The sequence below is a fragment of the Pteropus medius genome, unplaced genomic scaffold (assembly GCF_902729225.1).
Source record: "Pteropus medius unplaced genomic scaffold, Ma_sr-lr_union100, whole genome shotgun sequence".
Taxonomy (NCBI): Eukaryota; Metazoa; Chordata; class Mammalia; order Chiroptera; family Pteropodidae; genus Pteropus; species Pteropus medius.
This window is the reverse complement of record NW_024354911.1, coordinates 10,660,706-10,683,208: the sequence shown is the minus strand read 5'-3', so window position 1 is coordinate 10,683,208 and position 22,503 is coordinate 10,660,706. Positions and strand designations below refer to the sequence as shown.

General features: G+C 34.6%; 1 pseudogene; it reads right to left on the bottom strand.

Moving 5' to 3' along the window:
• Positions 1–672: 672 nt before the first annotated feature.
• Positions 673–15,308, bottom strand: LOC120597802 (60S ribosomal protein L27-like; annotated as a pseudogene).
• Between the last annotated feature and the right edge of the window lie 7,195 nt (positions 15,309–22,503).

Sequence of the window (22,503 nt, the reverse complement as noted above, 5' to 3'; positions counted from 1 at the left end):
CCCTATTTTTCCCACCCACAGTTCTTGGCGACCACCAATCTACTTTCTGTCTCAATGACTTCACCTGTTCTGGATATTTCACATACTGTATGTGGCCTTTTATTTATTTCCTTTACTTAGCATAATTTTTTTGAGGCTAATACACACTGTAGCATGTATTAGTACTTCATTTCTTTTTATGGCTGAGTAATATTCCATTGTATGAATATATCACTTTTATCCATTCCTCCATTGACAGTTGTGTTGTTTCCACTTAAATATATAATAATCTAAGTTTTAATTGTTATAAACTTAGCTTCAGTAGCATACAAAACTCTGCTCATACAAAGCTCTGTCCCCTCTTTTATCATATGCCCACTGTCATAAATTTATGATTATTGTTTTATGCATTTGTCCTTTAAGTCACATAGAAAACAAAAAGGGCTAAAAATCAAAACTACAATGATACTGGCTTTATATTTACCTATGTCATTAACATTTATCTGAGTTTTTTTATTCTTATTGCTTTGACTTGCTATTTAGTTTCCCTTCATTTCTGCATGAAAGATTCCCTTTGGCATTCCTTATAGAGCAGGTCTATTAATGAAAACTCTCAGCTTTTGTTTATCTGGGTTGTCTTATTTTCTTATTTATTTATTTATTTATGTATTTACGTATTTATTTATTTATTTATTTTTGTACTTTTAATGACTGAAACAAAAAGATCTAAAACCGTAGCTTCTGGAAGAACTATTTGTTCTTGCCAGTCTTGTACCTCTCTTCAAACTTGACCTTGGCTTCCCGTCAGGACTTGTGTTTCAGATCAACATCTCTGAAGACATCCTTGTTGACAGCAGTTTTGTCCAAGGGGATATCCACAGAGTACCTTCTGGGCATGAGGTAATTGTAGTTATAAACTTTCACAAAAGACTTGATCTTTGACCTCTTGGCAAATTTCTTCTTACCCATGGCAGATGTCACTTTGCTAGGATAGCGGTCAATTCCAGACACCATGGCTGTAGGGGCAGTCTGAGGTGCCATCATCAATGTTCTTCAGGATGGCTGCTTTGTGTCTGAAGTAGTGTCCAGCAAGGGCTAACAACAGCTTCCCAGGTTTCATAAACTTGCCCATTTTGACAGCAGCCACTTGGGCCTACATCCTCCTTTATTTTTGAAGGATAGTTTTGCCAGATATAGAAATCTTGTTATAGACAGTCTTTTTCTTTTAGCATTCTGAATGTCATCCCACTGCCTTCTGGCCTCTGTAGTTTCTCATGAGAAATCAGATGTTAATGGTATTAAGGATTTCTTATATGTGATATATCTCTCCTCTTATAGCTTTCGAGATTCTCCTTTTATCTTTATCTTTTGAAAAATTGTGTATATTCTCCTTGGAGGTGTTTGAACTTCTTGGATGTGTTTGTTTTTGTCTTTTATTAAATTTTGAGATTGTTTTTGGCCATTTCTTGAAATATTGTTTCTGCTCCTTTCTCTATCCTCTCCTGGGACTCCCATGATTCATATGTTGATATACTTAATGGTTCCCATTGTTATTTTAGCTTCTGTTCATTTATCTTCATTATTTTTCTTTATGTATCTTCAAACTGGATACTTTCAATTAACCTTTCTACAAGTTACTCATTCTTTCTTCTTCCAGTTCAATCTGCTATTGTAACCCTCTAGTGAATTTTCATTACAGTTATTGTAGTTTTCAACTTTACTATTTCTGTTTGATTCCTTTTCATAATTTTTATATCTCTTTTATTGATATTTTCTGTTTGTTGAGAAATCATTCTGCTGATTTCCTTCAAATTTTTGCCTATGGTTTTCTTTTGCAATTTGAGCAGTTGACTTAAAGTCTTTGTCTAGTAAATTCAATGTCTGTGCTTCCTCAGGGACTTCCTAAGGAATTAATTTCTGTTCATTTCTTCTGTGAATGGACCATACTTTCATACTTCTTTGCATGCTTTGTAAAATTTTTCTTGTTAGAAATTGGACATTAAAGTGTGCTAAATCTGGAAGCAGATTCTTTTTCCTTATCAGGATTTGTTTTTGTTACTTGCTGTGGTCTGTAGCATTTGTTTATTTAGTAATTTTTCTGTACAAATTTGCAAAGTGTATATTTTTTGTTTTGTGTGGCCTCTGAGGTTTTTGTTCCTTTAGATTGCATTCAGCTAGTATTTGACAGAGAGTTCCTTGATCATCAGGAGCTAAACTAGAATAGAAAAGAAAAATAAGATAAGATAATAAATAATTAAAAATAAATTACCAGAGGTGAAAGCTTATGGTCTTCTAGGGTTGTTTCTAAGTATACATTCTGCCCTAGGCAGGTATGTGGCTTTCTAAATTCCCTAGTATATGCAGGCACTTTGAATGCCCTAATTTCCCAAAGCAACTCTCCCTAGCTTTTCTTTCCAGGCTTTCAGTGCATCTGTTGTTTGCCTCAATAGTACTCTTCTGCCCAGGCAGCAGCATGTTGTTTATTTGCCTTACAGTTGTTGTTTTTTTTGTTTTTTGTTTTTAGCAATGTTCTCTGTGTAGCCATTTTGTGTGTGTGTATGCCGAGTGGGTTTCAAGTTATGCAAAGCAAAGGCAAGCACCTTGTGTTTTTCTTCTAGGTGGTACCCATTAAAGTTAGAGAATTGTCGCAGTTCTTTGACAATGAAGTCTGCTTTGCTCTCTCTGGAACCAGGGACCGAGATCCCACTCTAAGAATGGAGAATGCTATCTTCAAGACTGCCACCAAGCCAGGGAGGGGAATACAATAAGGGCAATTAAAAATTCCTCTCATAAAGCTTTCTTACTACTTTTAAGTTGCCTCTTTCTTGATTCAGCATTTTTTTTGGTTGCTGTAAAGCTTTGATTATTTCCCAGAGTTCTGATTAAGCTGATGGTACAGTTTTTGTTTGATATTTTGATATTAAAAAACGGACTCTTGGAATTATCTATTTTGCCATTTTTACTTGGTCAGGCTTTCTGGGTAAAGGAAATTAACTTGTAATAAATCCTTTTAGCAGATCTGTTTGCTCCTCACATTCCAGTGGGGTGAAATCTAGAGCCATCTGTTTCTATTTCTGTTTATCATGACTTATTTACCTTAGGAGGTAAGGTTTCTCTCCTCTCCCAGGAGAAGAGGGTATATCTATATAGCAGTTGCTATACAAGATCTCAGAGTCATGATTTCAGAGGTCCTCTGTGGTGCAACAACCTCTTTTTTATACATGCAAACATAACCATCTGGCTCTTGTCACATTACCCCATGGAAAGAGAATAGAGCTTGGGAAAATAATATGATTATTGCTATAATAATGGTCCGTCCTAATCTAGAAACCTCATATTTGCTATCAGGACAACAGAAATAAATATAAGATTAAAAGCTTGACCACTAAAATGATTTCATTTCCCACAGCAATATGAAAAACATACTACGGATTGTTTTATTACATTAATGGCTCAAGGTAGCCTTCTGTGAGGCATTATTATTTAAGCTGAGGCCTAAAGAATATTAGGAGTTAGCTAGGTGAAGGAAGAGAATAATTCCAGTGAAGGGTCCAGCTGGGATGATGACATTAAGATGAAAGAGTACAATAGTTTGTTTGAAAAATGAAAGGAGAAAAGCTAGCAGAAGAATGGTGATGAATAGGTTAGAGAGAAAGAAAAGTCAGATTGTTTTGAAGGGGCTTGTTAAGAACTCTAAGGGCAAAGGAAAGACATTGACTAGTTTTAAGTAAGAGAGTGACAAGTTTCTATTTGTTTTAAAGATATACCTCTGGCTGCAATGTAGAGTTGATCATTTTATAATGCAGGAACTAAATGATGCAAAGTCCATCTCAGAAGCTTTTGTAGCAGTCATGATAAGACACGATAAGAGCCTAACTCAAAACTTTGGAAGTGGAGATAGACAGTTTGGGGGTAGTGAGTATACTTGACAGAATTAAATGGCCAGTTTGATGTGGGACCTGGGAAATGGAAGTGTTTAAAATGAAACCTTCATGTTTCTGGTTTGGAAAATTTGATGAGTAATAGCACCATTTATAGAAATAGGTAATAACAGAGAAAGTATTGGTCTGGGGTTAATGAGATGTACTTAGTTTTGATATGAAGAGTAAAATAATTCAAATGTGTAATGTAGCTTAAATGGCAATGACTTTATCTTTTTGTGCAATTTTTGCATATGAAAGTCAAAACCTGTTATTTTACATAATAGATATGCCTTAAAGTTTATTTTACTCATTTTTCTATCAAATTGCTGTTCCTCTTTTTTTGTCTTTTTGTTTCACATGATATTAGATGTTTATATTTGGTCAAGTGATTTTTAAGAACTGAATATGTTTAGTTCATGCTTTTGAACAAACTCGAAAATAGTCTGGAGGCTTTGCTAGAAATAAATGAGAAAGATTTGTTCAAGGGTCTTAGAGTTAGATACTAGAAACACAGCTAGGAAAAAAATCCAAAAGTGTTCCAAAGAAGAGAATGTATAGCAAAAAATACATTCTTGAGAATTATCAGTCCCGCATTCTTAGCCCTAGGAATTGGCCCACGACAGTTAGATATTAGGTGGATGTATACGTGAATCCTTAAGGGGTAATCAAGTGGCCTGAGTATCTGTATTCCAGGTGGAGGGTGGTAATTATAGGATTATCTGGAGGTCCACATGTATATCTGGGCATTAACACAGGACTGGAAAGTTTAAAAAAAAAAGTCCAGACTAGTTAGAACAAGGATGAGGTATTTTCTTATGCCCCACTCTTCATAATGTTAACTATTTCAGCAAGTTGGTTAAAGTGACCCCATTTTATTTATTTTGTATCTTCACTCTTTCATCAATGATGTAATTTTTGCAGCATCCATATGTATCTATGGTTAATAGGTTGTCACATGTCAGTTGGATTTAGCTAACATCTTAAAATACTTAATTTCTTTCCAAAACTGATATAACTACTTTGTCATAAAATATTAGTTTGCAACAAAGTATCTAGTTAAAACCTAATATTCAAAGTAATGTAGAAATTAAGAGAAAATTTGCTTGTTCCTTGAATGAAACAGAGTAGGTACGGCAATTCTGGTAGACTAAAATAGTATAAGGATATCAGAATGCTCTTTTAGAGACTTAGCTTATATCTGCTCTGGTAAGAGAGGGGGAAACTCATTGTTGAGTTATACATCATTGAATGTTGGAGATGAAGCTCCTCAGTGACACCTCTTAAGAGGCTCTTGGAGAAACATGGGTTGTTTTGCACTTGCTACTAAGAGTCATCAATAAGTAAGGTATTTGAGTGCTGGGCTGGTTATTTTCTGTTTCCCCCAACTCCTCTTTCCCAGATTTATTTCTACCCTTCTCTGCTGTACTGTTTGCCCCTGGAAGTGGATCCTGATTAACTGTGTTGTGTAGACTTTTTTGTTCTCTAGCTTCCAGTTGGTTCAGGCAGTTGTAGGGACCAGAAAGGGTTTGAAGGGTATGAGGAGAAAGATAAGAGAGATCAGGGCATTTCTTCCTTCTCACTGTCCCTGCCTGGTAGCTGTGTTCTGGCTGTGACTGCAGCTGTACAACTACAAGCTTTCATCCTCCTAACTCCTCCATCATTCCATCTCCAACTTGTCTCCCCAGGCCTAGAAGGGGCAACAATCCCAGAGTGCTCGACATTCCCGTTTAATCTCTTAAGTTTTTTCACACATTTGCAGATAATCTCTTTATTAAATTATCTTCAAATCTCAACTGAGGGTCCCTTCTGTTTCCTGATGATACCTATATTCTGAGAACAGACTAAGGCACATTAGTATACCCTTTTCTAGTGACAAAAGGAATGGACAGCCTTATTTAAAAAGAAGCTTCCTGACAGATGATATGAAACATACAGGTTTTTTCTTTTGGTAGTCTTTAAAAATAAGAGAATTTTTTTTCCGGAATGGCTTATATCTGTTTAATAGATGAGATTAAAATATCAATGGCTATCATATCTATCCATGCCCAAATAGTTGTTCAACACAGTCCCACTAAGCCATTTCAGTGCTCTTGTGCACTTAAAAAAATATTTAAATACATCTGGTCTTTTGCTGTTTTACTTTTTAAAGCCTCTCTCTCTCTCTCTCTCTCTCTCTCTCTCTCTCTCTCTCTCTCTCAAATTGAGTCACCTTAAAGAAGAATCTTTGTAAAAGGTTGAAAATAGAACAAATGAAAAATTTATTTCAGCTAGGATTTGGCAACTTTCTTTTGCAGATGTTTTTCTTCCTCTAGAAAATAAAAGCCAAAGCCAACTAATGTCCAAGGTTCAAATAGTACATTTTAATTCAAAACATACTATAAAGATTATCAACATAATCCAGAGATGAATGTAGTGATCTCTGGTAGTTGAAGTAATAGTAATTTTATCTTATATTTCTGCCTCTATCTTAGGAGAAAATATGCAATAAGAGATCATCCCTCTGCCCTTGATGAAAAAGTCTTGAAAATTTCCCTCTTTCCCCACAGTCATGAGTGAGGTGATGAGCTCACAATTTTTATTACGGTCTGAGGTTGCTGTAGTTAGCCTTATATCTATCTTACTAGCATTATTTTTCTCAGAGCTAAACCTACATTTCTGATTCTTCTGAGGAAAGGAAAGATGGAAAGCAGCACCTTAAGCTGTGGTCTTCCATACAGCACATTGATTCTAAAGGAACAAATGCCAATGACATGAGCATTTGCTACCTGTAAACAGGGGTAATTTGGCTGTCTTCTAGTTTCACTTTTGCATACTCTTATTGAACTGAGCATGGTGGGGATGTGGAAAGAGGAGGAGACATGAAGAGTTACCATAGGAAGAGGAACTAGAAAGGGTCTGAAGGGGAATATAGAGGAGAGGGTGAAAGGAGCAACTTTGTCCAGAACTGAGCATTATGCATTAGTTCATCTCAACCAACCAGTGTCTCATTAAACTTGGTTACCAACCTCCAATATCTGTGATTCTTGGTTGAGTTTTACTTTTTGGACCAATATACCCTAAATATACAGGGCATGGTAAAATAGGAACTTTCCAGAACTCCATCAATGTATTTGTACCATTGCAGTTGTATAGAATACGACATTCCCATGATTATAGAAGTCTTTGACAGCTATTTCCTGGTTTGGTGTTCTATGAAGCATAAGACAAAGGACCTTTATATTAGCTCATCAATAGGTGATATTTCTAGCTGTCAACTGGTTTTTTTTTATTTTAGCATCTAGTATCTTAGAATCTAGTGTCTAAGCTGGTCTCAGTTGATGTTCCTGATATTTAAGTCTGGCTGCTACTATCCAAGACCAACATTACCTTTTCTTTCTAGATGATCACTACCCATGAATGGAAGACTATGACTGTTCTGTCATGATTTACAGAATGTATTTAATTTCATGGAATCATATTTTCCTCCTGTTCTACTTTGTTCTAGTAAAGTGGTTTCTTGAGTGCGGGCGTTCTCATGGAGCTTATATATCTCCTCTAAGACCCAGAGACTGATACTTCATGGCTTTATCACAGTGTGGTGGACAGGGATATGTGTCCGCCAGATATCCAGCTGTATTATTTTCCTATGCTGCTGAAACAAATTACCACAAGCTTAGTGGTTTAAAGCCACACAAATTTGTTTTTCTATAGTTCTAGAGGTCAGAAGTCCAAAATCAGTTTCACTTGACTAAGGACAAGGTGTATGCAGGGCTGGTTCCTTCTGGAGGCTCTGAAGGGAAAATCTGTTTCCTTGCATTTTTTAGCTTCTAGTGGCTACCTGTATTCCATGGCTTATGGCCCCTCCCTCCATCTTCAAAGCATACTACTCCAATCTTTGCTTCCATCATCACATTGCCTTCTCCTCTGACTCTGACTCCTTCATCCCTCTTCTAAGAACCACTGTGATTACTCCAGGTCCCCTGCTGCTTCTCTCCACCTCCTCCCAATAATCTAAGATATATTCTTTCCTGTCAAGATCCTTAACTTAATCATATATGCAAAATCCCTTTTACTGTATAGTTTAACATTCACAGGTTCCATTAGGACATGGACGTATTTGGGGTCCATTATTCAACGTACCACACCTATCTCTTCAGTGTCTGCCTTGGCTGTAGAGAACCACTGTACATGAAGTTACATCCTTTTCAGGCAGCTTGCATCTGGTGACTGAGGGAAACACAGGTAGAAAGACATGGGAATTTTGGCCCAGCCCAGGAAGCTTTGTTGAGAAATACTTGCTCCTGCCAAACTGGTTGAGGGTTTGTTTGGTCTATGGCATAGTTTGATTTCTTTCTCTCCCCAATTCTATTTTCTCCCCTTTCCTTTCCTTTTTAACCAACATCTTGTACCTCAAACTCTGGTCCATCTGGTTCTAGAGAACTCAAGTTAGTACTGGGAGTAAGCTGAAAAACAGTCGATAAGATGGGTTTTTATAGTTCACTACATGGAAGACAACGCAGAGCTCAAACAGCTTCTGGCAAAAGTGGTGGTTCACTGTTAAGTTTTCACTCTTAGTGTGTTGGGAAAGTAAACTGGTAGAAAGTAATGTACTAGTAGATGAAATATATTAGATATTTGAGATTTATAGTGAAAAGACCTATTATACATATATACAGTTAATAAAATTGGTTGGCTATTACTAAGTTCTTGGCTTGATACCTGTTTTTGTAAATAAAATTTTATTGGAATACAGCCATGCCCATTCATTTATATATTGTTTATAGCTACTTTTACACTATAATGGCAGAGTTGAGTAGTTGCTACAGAACCTGTCTGACCCACAAAGTCATACACAAAAAATTTACAATCTTGCCTTTTGCAGAAAATGTTTGCCAACTCCCAAATGAATGCTGGAGTGGTAGTCCCTATCATATTTCCATTTAATTTATCAGGCTCCTGCAAAAGCCAATGTACCTGGAGAATGATTAGACTACTACAAACTCAGTTAAATAATATCTTTGGTTGCACTACTTGATGAGGAACTTTTACTAGAGTGAATTAGTTTGGCAACAGATCCTTGTTGAGTGGCCATAAAATTGGAAAATATATTCTTTTCTATTTCAATTAGAAAGAATAAGAATCAGTCCATAATCCTATGGAATGGATAATAATATTCATATGGAATGGATAATAGTATTCATTTGTAGATTTGTTTTAGTCTCCTACTTTTTGTAATAATTTAGTTTGAAGAGATAGACCATCTTGACATTCTACACTATATTACTTTAACCAATTTATTTAATGACATTATATTGATTCATTTGGATTTGTAAAAGATTACTAGGACAGTGGAGGTACTGGTAAAACATGTAATCTAGAGCATGGGTGACAAACTCTATGAAGATTAAAGTGCCTGCCACATCTATAAATATTTTTGGGGTCTATTGGTTAGCATTGTGCCTGGATAGCTCCTCCAAAGTAAAAGAGAAGTTATTTCATTTTGTATCACCTACATTAAAAAAGAAGCACAATACTGGTGGGCCCCTGGGATACCTAGGGATACTTCTCTAGCCCATAAATATAAAAGGCTGACTACTTTAAATGGGATATAGTGTAGGAAAGAGCTCAGCGACAGGTCCCGGATGTGGGATGTGGTGCCAATACCTCTCCCACTTGGGCCCTACAGTTTGACAGGATCTATGATGTTAAAAGTGTTGATGAGCAAAGATGCTGCATGGAGTTTGTGGCAAACGCCAGTGGGTAAATCATAATGTAAGCCCCTTAAATTCTAGAGCAAGACCATGCCATTTTCACTGTAGAATTATATACCTTTTGATGTGCCTGGCCTTAGAGCATTAAGTGACTATCTATCTAGAAATTCCCGTCATGAACTAGGTCCTGTCAGACTCCACAAATAATAAGGTCAGACAGGCTCAGAAACAATGTATAGCAAGATGGAAGTGGTACATTTGGGAGCAAATACAAGCATGAGCAGATGGCACAAACAAGCTTCATGAGCAGGTGTCACAGATGCCTGTGGCACAGTTATATCAGTGACCTTCCCTCAGCTCATGCCTATGATTCCATGGGGGATTCTCTCTTATTACCTGAGGAGTAACTGAAAAAACTCAAAGCTGGTTTATGGATGGGTCAGCTCAGTGTGTAGATGAAAGTAAAAAATGGCCTCACTCAAAGATGGCCTTGAAAGACAGAAGGTCCTGGGAACCATTGTCTATCCTATCCTTTGCATAAATGCATTTTTCCTATCTCACTGGAACATTTTTTCTCCTAACCATGCTCCTGCCTCATTATATTTTATAGCTATTAACCTTTCAAGTAATGTTATGGAATCCACTTACTTGCTTCTTTTAAGAATTATTATCCATAACTTGGTCAAGTTTCCTCATTTTTAGAGAGAAGGAACCGTATTCAACATGTAAGTTAGTTCTTTCACCCAAGAACTATACATCATTGCCTCAGCTCATGACCCTACCACTGTAATTTGTTTCTGGAGATATGAGTTAGTTTCATAAGCTTGGCTACTTCAGGGTTTTATCTCTATGGTTATTAAATGAGTAATAGTAAATTCAAATCAAGAAGTTTTATTAAATATGATGACCTGTTAAGAAAAAAGGAAATTGTTTACCTTCTAAGTTTTGATGGTAAAAGGAAATGGTTTCTTGAAAGTCAAAATAGGTCAAAACTTCAAAATTAGACTTTCACACACACACACACACACACACACACACAAACAGTGCAGAGAGAAATAAAGGAGACTACTTATAGAGAAACTGGACCTTAAAATCAGATAGAAACCTGAAAGCATGAAACTTCTTATATTCTTGGCCCTTCTGCATGGGCACTGTGGAAGAAATTCTGACATCTCCTTAAACAAGTATGTGTCTTTTCTATTGTTATTTTCTGTAATTTTCTTTCAAGCCTGACTTGAAAATACTGTGATATGTGTGTGTGTGTGTGTGTGTGTGTGTGTGTGTATAATATATATATATATAAAATATAATTATATAATATATTATATATTATATATATGTATAAAATCTTATATATATATATAAAATCTTGTGAAGCATATTTTGTTTGGAGGATAATTTGAGGCAGATTTATTATTATTATTATTATTATTATTATTCTCTACTGCAGAGCATTTTCCCCCATAAATGTGTACAACAAAACAATGCGTAGAAAGTTTCTCACAAAAGATATTATAAAGTTAACAATTCACTTGAATTTAAGAATTTGCCAGAACTCAGAAGCAGCACTGGAATTTAATTAGGTTTCCACTAGATGGCAAGCTTCCTCTTTCAATTCCAGAGACATCGAGCTTAAAAAATTGTTGCTATTTTAAACCTACATCCTGCACGAGTCGGCTGCACTTGTATCAAAAAATGATAAAAGCACTGTTCACAAATTTAGTCAAATTTAGAATCAAGTTTTTCAAACGGAAACTGAAAATATATTGTGAAGTTTAAAAGTTTTGTTTGGAAAATATATATTCATTCATTCATTTGGCAAACAAGTACCTCATATATGTTTTTCATACTTTGTTTCTTTTACTCTCCCTGCCCCTCCCCCCATGACATTAGGTATTTTTATTACTCATTTTAGAGATTGGGAAACTGAGGTTTAGAGAGATTAAGTAATTTATTAGCCCAAGTTAAACCGTCTATGTTTAAGCCTAGACAGTTTGATCCAAATCATTTTTCTCCTAACCAGTACATCTTAGTGTCTTCCTTAAGTAAATTAAGATAAATCAATGTAAAATATTTAGCACAGAGTTTGACACATAGTACTGTTTAAAATATTAATTTCTATTTTTTCTCTGTTGTAGATATTAACAGACGTAGAGGCTAAGAAAAATATTAATACTTTTCCTTTCACCCTCAAAGTTTTTCTAGCTGGGCTAATAATCAAATTAACAGAGAGAGATTAATAGGAGAAAATAAAATTTTACTATATGCTCATGGGGAATTCACATACGCATGAAAATTCTAAAGACAGTGAGGCAACATTGGGTAGACATGTCACTTTGGACAAAGGAGAAAAGGGGGAGATAGCATCTTAGTTTTTAAAAGTGAAAATGGGCAATTTTCAGGTAGATGAAGAAGAGTAGAACACACATGGAGGGCAAATTCTTGCTGAGCAACTAAAAAACAATGTGAAACAGGGGGTGTCTAGCTAATAGGCTCCTGCCTGAAGACCTCCTGTTTGCCATACTTAATTCAAATTAGGCTAAGGCAACATTCTAAGATCCCCTCCTGGAGCAGGCCTTTCTCTTTACCTGAATCTTTACCTGAATCTCTTAGGAAGGGAGAGAGTTAAAGGTTCTTTCTAAGTCTTTTGTTGCTTAATAAATAGCTTAAAATCATTCTTCCAAAACGCAGCTTCAAGGTGGTAAAACTTTGGTCCTCCTCAAGGGTTAAATCTTCTAGTATGATCTTAATGAAAGATCATTAAGATCTTTAATTTAGATAAATAAAAATGATTGCAAAGCACTGTATTAAAGCAAATAATGTCTGCACAATGTCGCCTACTTAAGCATATGTAAGATGAAAAGAAATGACATAAAACTCTGCAAAGGAAATGTATTATAGAAGAGAAAGACATATATATATATATATATATATACACACACGAGAAACATACACGTGAAAGACATATGAGGAAACCAAATGCAATAAATCATAATTTCAGTAACAGAAATTGTTTCCTTGTGAATGCTTCTTGCTGTAAAAAAAATTTGTATGAATACAAATTAAATAAAATGAAAGTTTAAAGACAAGAATATAAAACAACAGAATGAAATAAAAGAAGTACTAGGTCAAAGAAACTGAGATGGCATTTTAAATCTAATAAACATATTAAAAGACTAAGGAACAGAAATACATTTGAAATTTAAATTAATGTGATAGAAGAAAGGCATAAGAGCCAGTGAATTCAAAGCAAGTTGGAGATGAAAGCAATTAGGATGAAAATGTCAGACATGGATGATTGACAAAGACAATTAGTATCTCTAAAGTAGACAATAGATAGTGAAAAAAAGTATTCAGAGATATAATAATAGAAAATTAATAAAAAAAGTGCATACCTCTAACAGGAAAAGTTGATATTAAATTATCAGTATTAAGGTATGCCCTGGTTGTTATTCGACCTCAAGAATTAAAAACAAAAAGAGTTCTTTAGAAATCAAACAGAAAAAACAAGTAACTTACTAAGGGGAAAACTCAAGCTGGTGTCAGACTTTTCACAGAAACATTTAATGCTGGAAGAAATAGAGTGCCTACCACATTCTTAGACAAAGGAAGATTGACTCAAAATATTATATCTGCCCATGTTATTATTCAAATATAAAGGTATCAGAGAACAAAAATTTTAAGAGTTCTTAGAAAGAAAAAGAAAAAAACAACACCAAGCTCTCATCAAATGAAGTTCAGCTAATCAAGAAATTAATAAAAAATGGAGACCTTAGGAATGGAGATACACATCAGGTGCCTGGCAGTGTACTAGATACTGGGATTTTAAGGTAAGTAAGGCTTTTCTGTCCTCAAGGAACTTAGCCTAGCGGAAGAGAAGGAGATGCCAAAAAATTTGAGTACAGTGTATTAAATGCTACTACATTGGTAGAACAAGAAAAAGTAATTATATTGAAACCCGAAACTTTGAGGCTGAGCACCTAGAAGATAATAGGAAAGTAACAGAGAAGACCTTCCTAGGAATGGGGAACAAAGTACAAAGGCTTGGCAATTTGAGTTGGCACTGTGGTGGTACATGTGGAAGTGGCAGAAGCTGAGCCTGGAAAGTCATAAGCAGCTCATGAAGGGATCTGTGTACTTGCTATGGGGTTTTAACCACTGGGAAATGAAAGACAAAAGGGAAAGATGTTAATGAGACATATCTCATGACATTGTCATTGCCACAACAATCTGCACAGAAATTTCATTCCTATTTCAGATGAAACTTTGCATTTGACATTACTATTTTCTTCTTGCCTTTGTCTTTGATGTGCTTCTTTGATGTCAGTATAACTGCTTCATTTGATCTTATTTAGTAGCATCCTTTGCAATCTTATAAACAGTAAGCATACTGAAAGAGCATTATCATATCCATCAGCTTTGTTTTCCCTGGTCAACTAAAATTTTCATGTATCCCTTATTCTTGCCACCACAATCAGTTATTTGTTTATAACTTGACAAATTCATACAAATATTTATTCCAGTTAATTTAAAAGGAAGGCAAGACTAACAGTACATCTATTATTAATGCGTTCTAGTTATTTAAATGAGAGTGCAGAGTTCTGGCTGTGGAAGATCAGAGTTAAAAGAGATGTTTAAAGTTTACTTAAAGTTTAAGTTTAAAGTTTAAAGTGACAGTGTTTTTTTAACTTTAATGTGCTTAGTAATCACCTGAGACCTGTTTAAAATGCAGATTCTGACTCAGGAGTCAGGGGTGGGGCCCAAGATTCTGCATTTTTAACAAGCTCCTAGCTGAGGTCAATGCTACTGGTCTACAAACCACACTTAGAGTAACAAGGTACTATAAAACAGGTAAAAATACCCAAACATTCTACTCCTATAATTATATAATAAGTATTTGTAATTTTATAATTTTCTATTTGGCCACATCTTGCAGATGGGCCATGAATCCATCAGAAAGCTCAGGCAATGCTACTGATATAATATGCTATTTAAATAAAAACTAGACCATTCTCTTCTGAGTATTATATTTGCTTTATATAAGTCACACTAAAGTTAATTATACTAAGTCATGTTTTTTACCTCACAATGTCTTGGTGTGATGTCACTCTCTGACAGCTGGGGCTACCTTTTTGGGGGTCAGTCCCCATCCATAATTAGGCCCTTCTAGTCACATATTTAGCTAAGTTTAAGAAAAACTAGTATTTTTACTGAGCTATAACTGTCTCAGGGTACCTATGGATAAACAGTGTGTTGTAAAAAGAAAGCCTGATATATTATTTCATCAACATAAAATTCATTTAGAAGAAAAAAACCACTTGAATTGTGAAGTAATGTTTTAAGTTCAGATTCAATTTATAGTGTATTCTTACATCAGTCTGGTTTAAATGGAAAACTTTCTAAGGCAAACAGAAAGTAGGGAAAGTAAAAATAATTATTGGCAAACATTTTGTTACCCAAGTAAGTAGCTACCACTTTGTTTAAAAATAGATTTAGAGTCAAGTTTGGAATTCATTTTTGACATGCTTTAATTTAGCATAATCTCATAATTTTCTCATTTCAGGTAAAAGGGTTTGTTTTGGCTGGAAAGGAGCTCATGCATCTCACACCTAGCCTGGGAGAAATAAACCTAAAATTGTGTGGTACACTCCTTACCTGGCTCATGAACGTGGTATCCTTCCTTTGCCATTTGTGCCTTTTGTCACATTGAAAAGCGGCAGTCACAGTTTCTCCTGAAAGTGTAATGCTGCCCCCTTCTGTCTACATGTATTAAGATTCAGGCAACGGGGACACTATGGTGCAAAGGAGTGTCATTTTGGCTTTGTAATGTTTTTTGTTTCTGAACATCTGCAACTCCCTCAGGATTGTGCTATACACTAAAAATAAAACAAGTATAGCTTGTGATTTACCTCGTTTTCAGTGAGTCAAGGTTGTAGATTCTAGGGATAATTCTAGTAACATAAGAGAGTTGTAAAAATGGAAATAAAATTGCTGAATCCAAAACGAACTTGGAAGATGATGATAGTAACTTGTACATGCCAAAAATCAAGCCTAATATCTGGAAAATCTGACTTCTTCCAGATTTTGCATGAGGAAATCATTTTAATGTTTTATTGTTACAGCCGTTATGATTACCTGGAACCCTTAGGGATTCTTTATGTGGAGCTGCTTGCTACAGATATTAGCATGAGGAATAAGATGCTTTATAGTTTATGTTTAAAAGAAGTCAGCAGATCATATCTTCCCTAAATAAGTCTCACTCAAGGCAATACTTCTGACATGCTCTCAGGACAATTCTATCACCTTTGTGAAAAGAAGGAATTAAAAACCTAGACAAGGAAGCTATTGGCTAGTATAGGCTTATGAATGGATAGACAACTACGATAGAGGAACTTTCCTGGAAGAAAACTTTCTCCTACAACCCTAAAATTTCAACATTAGAAATTAATTTCTATTGACTTTGGTCTTTTAAAGGTTTCATACTAAAATACAAACACACTTTCAAGGCATAGTCCATTAAAAACACAGAAATTAGATTTGTAACTGGTTTGAAGTCTGTGCTCAGATAGTGCCTAAGGTATGTCTCTGGTAATGTCTTTTGAAATATTGAGTTCAACATTTAAAAATCATTTTATTAAAATAATTCATACTCATTAAACTGACAAATTATGAAGTTGGGAGAATTAAAATCTAAGTGATCCTGACTAGCTGGAATGGGAGATGAAAGTTTAAATCTAAGAAAATGAAATTTCCAAACACTAAGTGTAAAGTGCTGCACTTAGGTTTAAAAAATAGACAACAAAAAACCCTGTGGATAACATAGTATATGTGAAAACATCTTAGGGTTATCGTTGACTATAAACTTTAAATAAGTTGACAGTGTGATGTAGCAAAAAATAAAAAGTAGTAATGCAGTCACTGGTTCTATCACGAGGAAATAAGAGCCTCTCTTCCCTGTAAAACACATTTGGAAGATTGTGTTTAGTTCTGGGAATCACATTTTGAAAATGATTTGACCAGCCAGAGAAGAGTGAGCTGAAGCCATATCGTACAAGGTATATTTGAGAGAATGGAAAATGTATACAATGGAGGAGACAAACTTAATTGGACTTGATTCTATCTTTAAATAGCTGAAAGATTGTCACACAGAAGATTTAAATTTATCCTGAGAAGCCTCAGAGGCAGACCTAGAAGCACGACAGTATTAGAGAGGGATACTTTGGTTAAAGAATTATCTGAAAATGGAGATGCTTTAGGAGGAAGTCTGTCATCGCTAAAAGTTGAAGTATTCATGCAGAGACTTGTTGACTACTAGTTTGGGATCTTATAGAAGGTATTCTATGTTTAATGTTTTCTATTGTGTTAATGGACATCTTAAAGGAGTTTAAGGTACAGACAATAGTGGGACACAAATAGGTGCTTGCAGTCAGGGAAGAATGTGACAGAAGGAGAAATACTCATAACAAGACACAACACCAAGTCAAACTTTTGTCTATGTGATTGTTAGCAAGGGTCAGCCTGCTTGGTAAGTGGGAGTGAGAGGAAGATGAAGGGGATAATGCAGGGGGGTGTAGAATATCTTCAATTCATTCACTCACTCAACAAAATGCCATATATGAGGTCTTATGCTTAGGTACCAGAGGTATAAAGATGAATGAGATGTAATTCCTACCCACTGGAACTCCTATTCTGGTAGAGGAGACACATAAAGACAAAAAATCCACAATACAACATGGTAAGTGCTTTGGCAGTAGATGGAGGGCAATTGACAAGGGACTAACATTTGGGATAGACTGATCAATGAGTTTATAAACATGCCATTTCAAATTGACAAAAAGAAAACCATGATGATGCCATATTTATTTGTTGTCAACTAAAGCGTATACTCAAGAAAATTTGTTGTAGGGTCAATCTATGGGAACTTTATAGTAAGCGTTGCTTCTCTGAATAGTGGTTCATGCAAAACACCTACGTATTTTATTTGAACTCAAGCTCAGTGTGAGTTCAGTGTGATATGACAACCAAAAAAGCTATTTTTAAAATCCAATAATATATGTATAGTACCATGAACAATTAGAATAATAAAAGGAACATCAGACCACATCTCACATATATAAAATATCATGATTTAAAGGGAATATTGACAGTCTAAGCAAGATCGTTTTTCAAATGACATGAAATACAATAGAAGGAACTGAGTTTTTTTTAGTTTGCAAAAGACATGATTTATGAGGAGCCTAATCAAATATTTTAATGGCACTTAATGTCATATGAAAGAATGATTAGACTTACACAGCTATAGCTCCAGAGAATTAACTCGAACAAGTCAGAGAAGTTAAGGAGAGGGAAGTTTTGGCTCAGCCCCAAGTGTATCTGTCTGATAATTGCAAAGAGCTGCCTTTTAATCTAGTGAACTCCTTGTGTGTGATAGCAGTGATAATCCAACTTCCCACTCCTCCCTATATCCACATCCTTTGCAATATAACTTAGGAGTGCCTCCCATTGTGGGCAGGTTGATCTGCCTTGCCTTTTAACTCTAGGCTGAACCATGTGACTTGCTTGGCCAATGGGATATTAGCAGATATGACACAAGCAGAGGCTTAAAGTAGACTTGCACATTGGGATTTGTTTTCTCCTACACTTTTGCCAGCACCATGAGAACATGCTTGGGCTAGAAGTTTGGAAAATGAGATGCGCATGGGCAGGGTGAATCATCCTAGTCATCCCAGTGGAAGCCTTCCTAAATCAGCCGAAGGCCAGCTGACCTCCAGACATCTGAGTTGAATACAAATGAGTCCAGAACTGGCCAGGCAAGTCCAGTCTAAATTGCTGGCCCATTTACTTATTATGAGCTAAATAAATACTTATAATTTTAAGTCAATATGTTTTTAGATAGTTTATTTTACACTATCATTGTGGCAGTAGATAGCTGACATTCTCTATTGGTCATATTCAAGAAGGGGATGGATGGCTATTAGTCAGGATTGTTATAGAAAAGGACACTTAGGTGAACACTTAGACTAGATGAATTCCAAAGATGGTTCTCTTCCTAGGGACTAAAATGGTAATATTAACATAATAATTAACACTCAGTGAACAGTTACTACCTGTCAGGCATTGTTTTAAGGGCTTTACATGTAACAGTATTTACTTCTATGAGGTAGTTACTCTTATTATTCCCCTTATACTGTTAAGGAAACAAGCAGAGAACACAAAACTAGTAAGCAGTGGATCTAGGATTGAACTTAGGCATTTGTTTCCAGAAATCACAACCTTTCTCAGTACTCTGTGCTCACACTGGCCCATGAATTATGTTCCGTATTCCTAACGCCCATCAGAAGGTGGGCATTTATATCTCCATATATTTATTGAGTGAGAAAATAATCACTTCTCTAAATGCATTTGTTTTGGATACAGGAAAACTTTCAAAACATGAGTTATATTAGGTAAAATTAAAAAGGATTCCTCAGTGGTAAAAACATTGACAACCACTGCTTTAGTCTTCCAACCTTAAGATTGTATGATTCTTAGATACGATTTTCTAATGCTAATGTACCGGGGTTTTCTTTTATTAAAATAATAATCTAGTGAAAAGCATTCCATAAAAACTTCCTTAGAGTACTTGCTTTACAGTATGTACTTCATAGTGCCATTCATAAAGAAAATATAAATGTGTTGGTGATAGTAGCAATGTTCTGCTCATCTACCAAAAAAGATGTGTTACAACATAAAGAAAATTTAAAAGAAAATGCATATTAGCCAAACTATGGGTGGTAGGATTATATTGTAATAAAAACCCTTTATTATACTGGACATGGGGATAGAATTAGCAATAACTTTCGGTTGACAAATTAAACATATTATGTGAGTGTTTGGTTTCGTAGATATTTTGGAGAACCTGGCTTAATCTCTCATGTCTTACTGGATACTTAAATTAACTGTGCTACTTTAATAGTAATGAAATCCATATTTTTATACATTCTTTGCAGCAGAAGATAAATATTGAGTAGAATTCAATCTGAACTGTTGAAAACATGTTATGTAAATCTAATGAGCTTATATAATATGAGTTTAGCAGACAAGCTCTATTTTTAAAATTGTTTTAAAAATTATATTATTTTCTGCATTGCTTGCTTTTCTAAAATCATACCTATTTTTAAACTAAGGAAGTTAGCAATAAGGCGATAAGATGGAGCTTGTGGCTCATCCTCTTTTTAATGTTTATTTAATTTCTTGAAAAAAAATTATCACTGTTCAAAAACTGCCTTCATACAAGTGATCTCCAGTTTCCCTCACACATTTTGAAAAGGAACATATACATTAATTTTAAATATGTAAAACCATTTTACCTAATATTTATAAATATGTATTTATTTTAAAATATATGCATTTATTGTGATGATCTACCATTTAGTTGAACATTCTTGGTAGTGTATACTGGTAGTTTAAATTGGGATATCTTGGGACAAAACTGATTTAATAATTTTCTGTGTTCTTCACTGTGTTCTTTACACCTGTAGATAGATTTTTCTATTCACACGAAGGTAAAATAAGTAAAAGGCAAAAAATTTTATGAACAGAAAATACTACTCATATGACAACAAATACATACCTCTACCAGGGATAAAAATATGACTGTTACCCCAATCTGGTCTATTGTAAAAAGTATGAGTTGATAACTTTTCCTCCCAGGTCCAGACTCAGATTTGGAAATTTTACTGATTTAGAAATTTTGTATGACATTGTTACAATATATTAAAAATATCCCTACTTTGATTAAACAAATATAATCTTCCTTTGGTTTGAAATGGTGCTTCATTCATTATTCTTTTTTTAATTTATTTTTTAAATTTATTTTTTAATTATAGTTGACCTACAATATTATATCAGTTTCAGGTGTACAGCATAGTGATCAGACATGTACATATCTTACAAGGTGATCACTATTACCCAAGGTGATAAATCTATTACCCATCTGACACCACACATAGTTATTACAATATTGCTGACTATATTCCCTATTCTATAGTTTATATCCCTGTAATTATTTTTATAACTTCCAATGTGTACTTCTTAATCCCTTTCACTTTTATTACCCATCCCTCAACCCCCTTCCCATCTGATGACCATCAATTTGTTCCCTATATCTATGATTTGTTTCTGTTTCATTTGTTCATTTATTTTGTTTTTTAGATTTCACATATAAGTGAATTATACAGTATTTGTCTTTCCCTGTCTGACTTATTTCACTTAACATAATACCCTCTAGGTCCATCCATGTCTTGCAAGTGCAGGATGTCATTCCTTTTACGGCTGAGTAGTATTCCATTGCATGTATGTACCAAATTTTCATTATTCATTCATCTGTCATTGAATATTTAAGTTGCTTCCATATCTTGGCTATTGTAAATAATGCCACATATATCTTTTTGAATTAGTGTTTTGGATTTCTTCAGATAAATACCCAGAAGTGAAATCATTAGGTCAAATGGTAGTTCTATTTTTAATTTTTTGAGAACCCTCCAGACTGTTTTCCATAGTGTGTGCACCAATTTTTATTTCCACCAATAGTGTATGAAGGTTCCCTTTTCTCCACATCCTTGCCAACACCTGTTTGTTGATTTTTTTATGATAACCATTCTGACCAGTTTGAAGGGATATCTCATTATGGTTTTAATGTGCATTTCTCTGATGATTAGTGATGTTGAGACTCTTTTCATATGTCAATTGGTCATCTGAATGTCCTCTGTGGAGAAATGTTTATTCAGATCCTCTGCCCATTTTTTTTTAATTGGCTTTTTTTTTCTTTTTGGAGTTGTATGATTCTTTATGTATTTTGGATATTAACCCTGGATGTATCATTGACAAATATCTTCTCCCATTTTGTAGGTTGTTTTTTTCGTTTTGTTGATGATTTCCTGTGCTGTGCAGAAACTTCTTTAGTTTGATGAATCCCATTGTTTATTTTTTTATTTTGTTTCCATTGCCCAAGGAGACATATCCAGAATAATATTACTCAGAGCAATGTCAAGGAATTTCCTGCCTATGTTTTCTTCTAGAATTTTTATGATGATTTCAGGTATTACATTTAAGTCTTTAATCCATTTTGAGATTTTTTTTTGTATATGCTGTAAGAAATTGGTCTCTATGGATTTTTTTTTTTTGCATGAATCTGTTCAGTTTTCCCAACACTATTTATCGAAGAGACTGTCTTTACCCTTTGTTGTATATTCTTGTCTCTTTCGTTGTAGATTAATTGACAGTACAGTCATGGGTTGTCTATTCTGTTCCATCGATCTATGTGTCTGTTTTTATGCTAGTACCATGTTGTTTTGATTACTAGAGACTTGTAGTATAGTTTGATATCAGGTAGTGTGAATACCTCCAATTTTTTCTTTTTTTTCAAGATTGCTTTGGGTTTTCGGGGTCTTTTCTGGTTCCATATAAATTTTAGGATTACTCGTTCTAGTTCTCTGAAAAATGCCATTGGTATTTTCATAGGGATTGCATTAAATCTATAAATTGCTTCGAGTAATATGGACATTTTAATGATGTTAATTGTTCCTATCCATGAGCACAGTATATGCTTTCATTTATTTATATATTCTTCCATTTCTTTCTTCAGTATCTTATAATTTTCCGAGTATTGGTCTTTTACCTCCTTGGTTAAATTGATTCCTAGGTTTTGTTTTTTTGATAAAAGACTTGTATGTCTTTCATCTTCAGAGAATTTTTGTAAATATCATTGTTTTCTTAATTTCTCTTTCTGAAGTTCATTATTGGTATATAGAAATGCAACCAATTTTTGAATGTTAATTTTGTGTTCTGGTACTTTTCTGAATTCATTTACCAGTTCTGACAGTTTTTTTGGTGGAATCTTTAGGGTTCTCTCTATACAGTATCACCTAGCT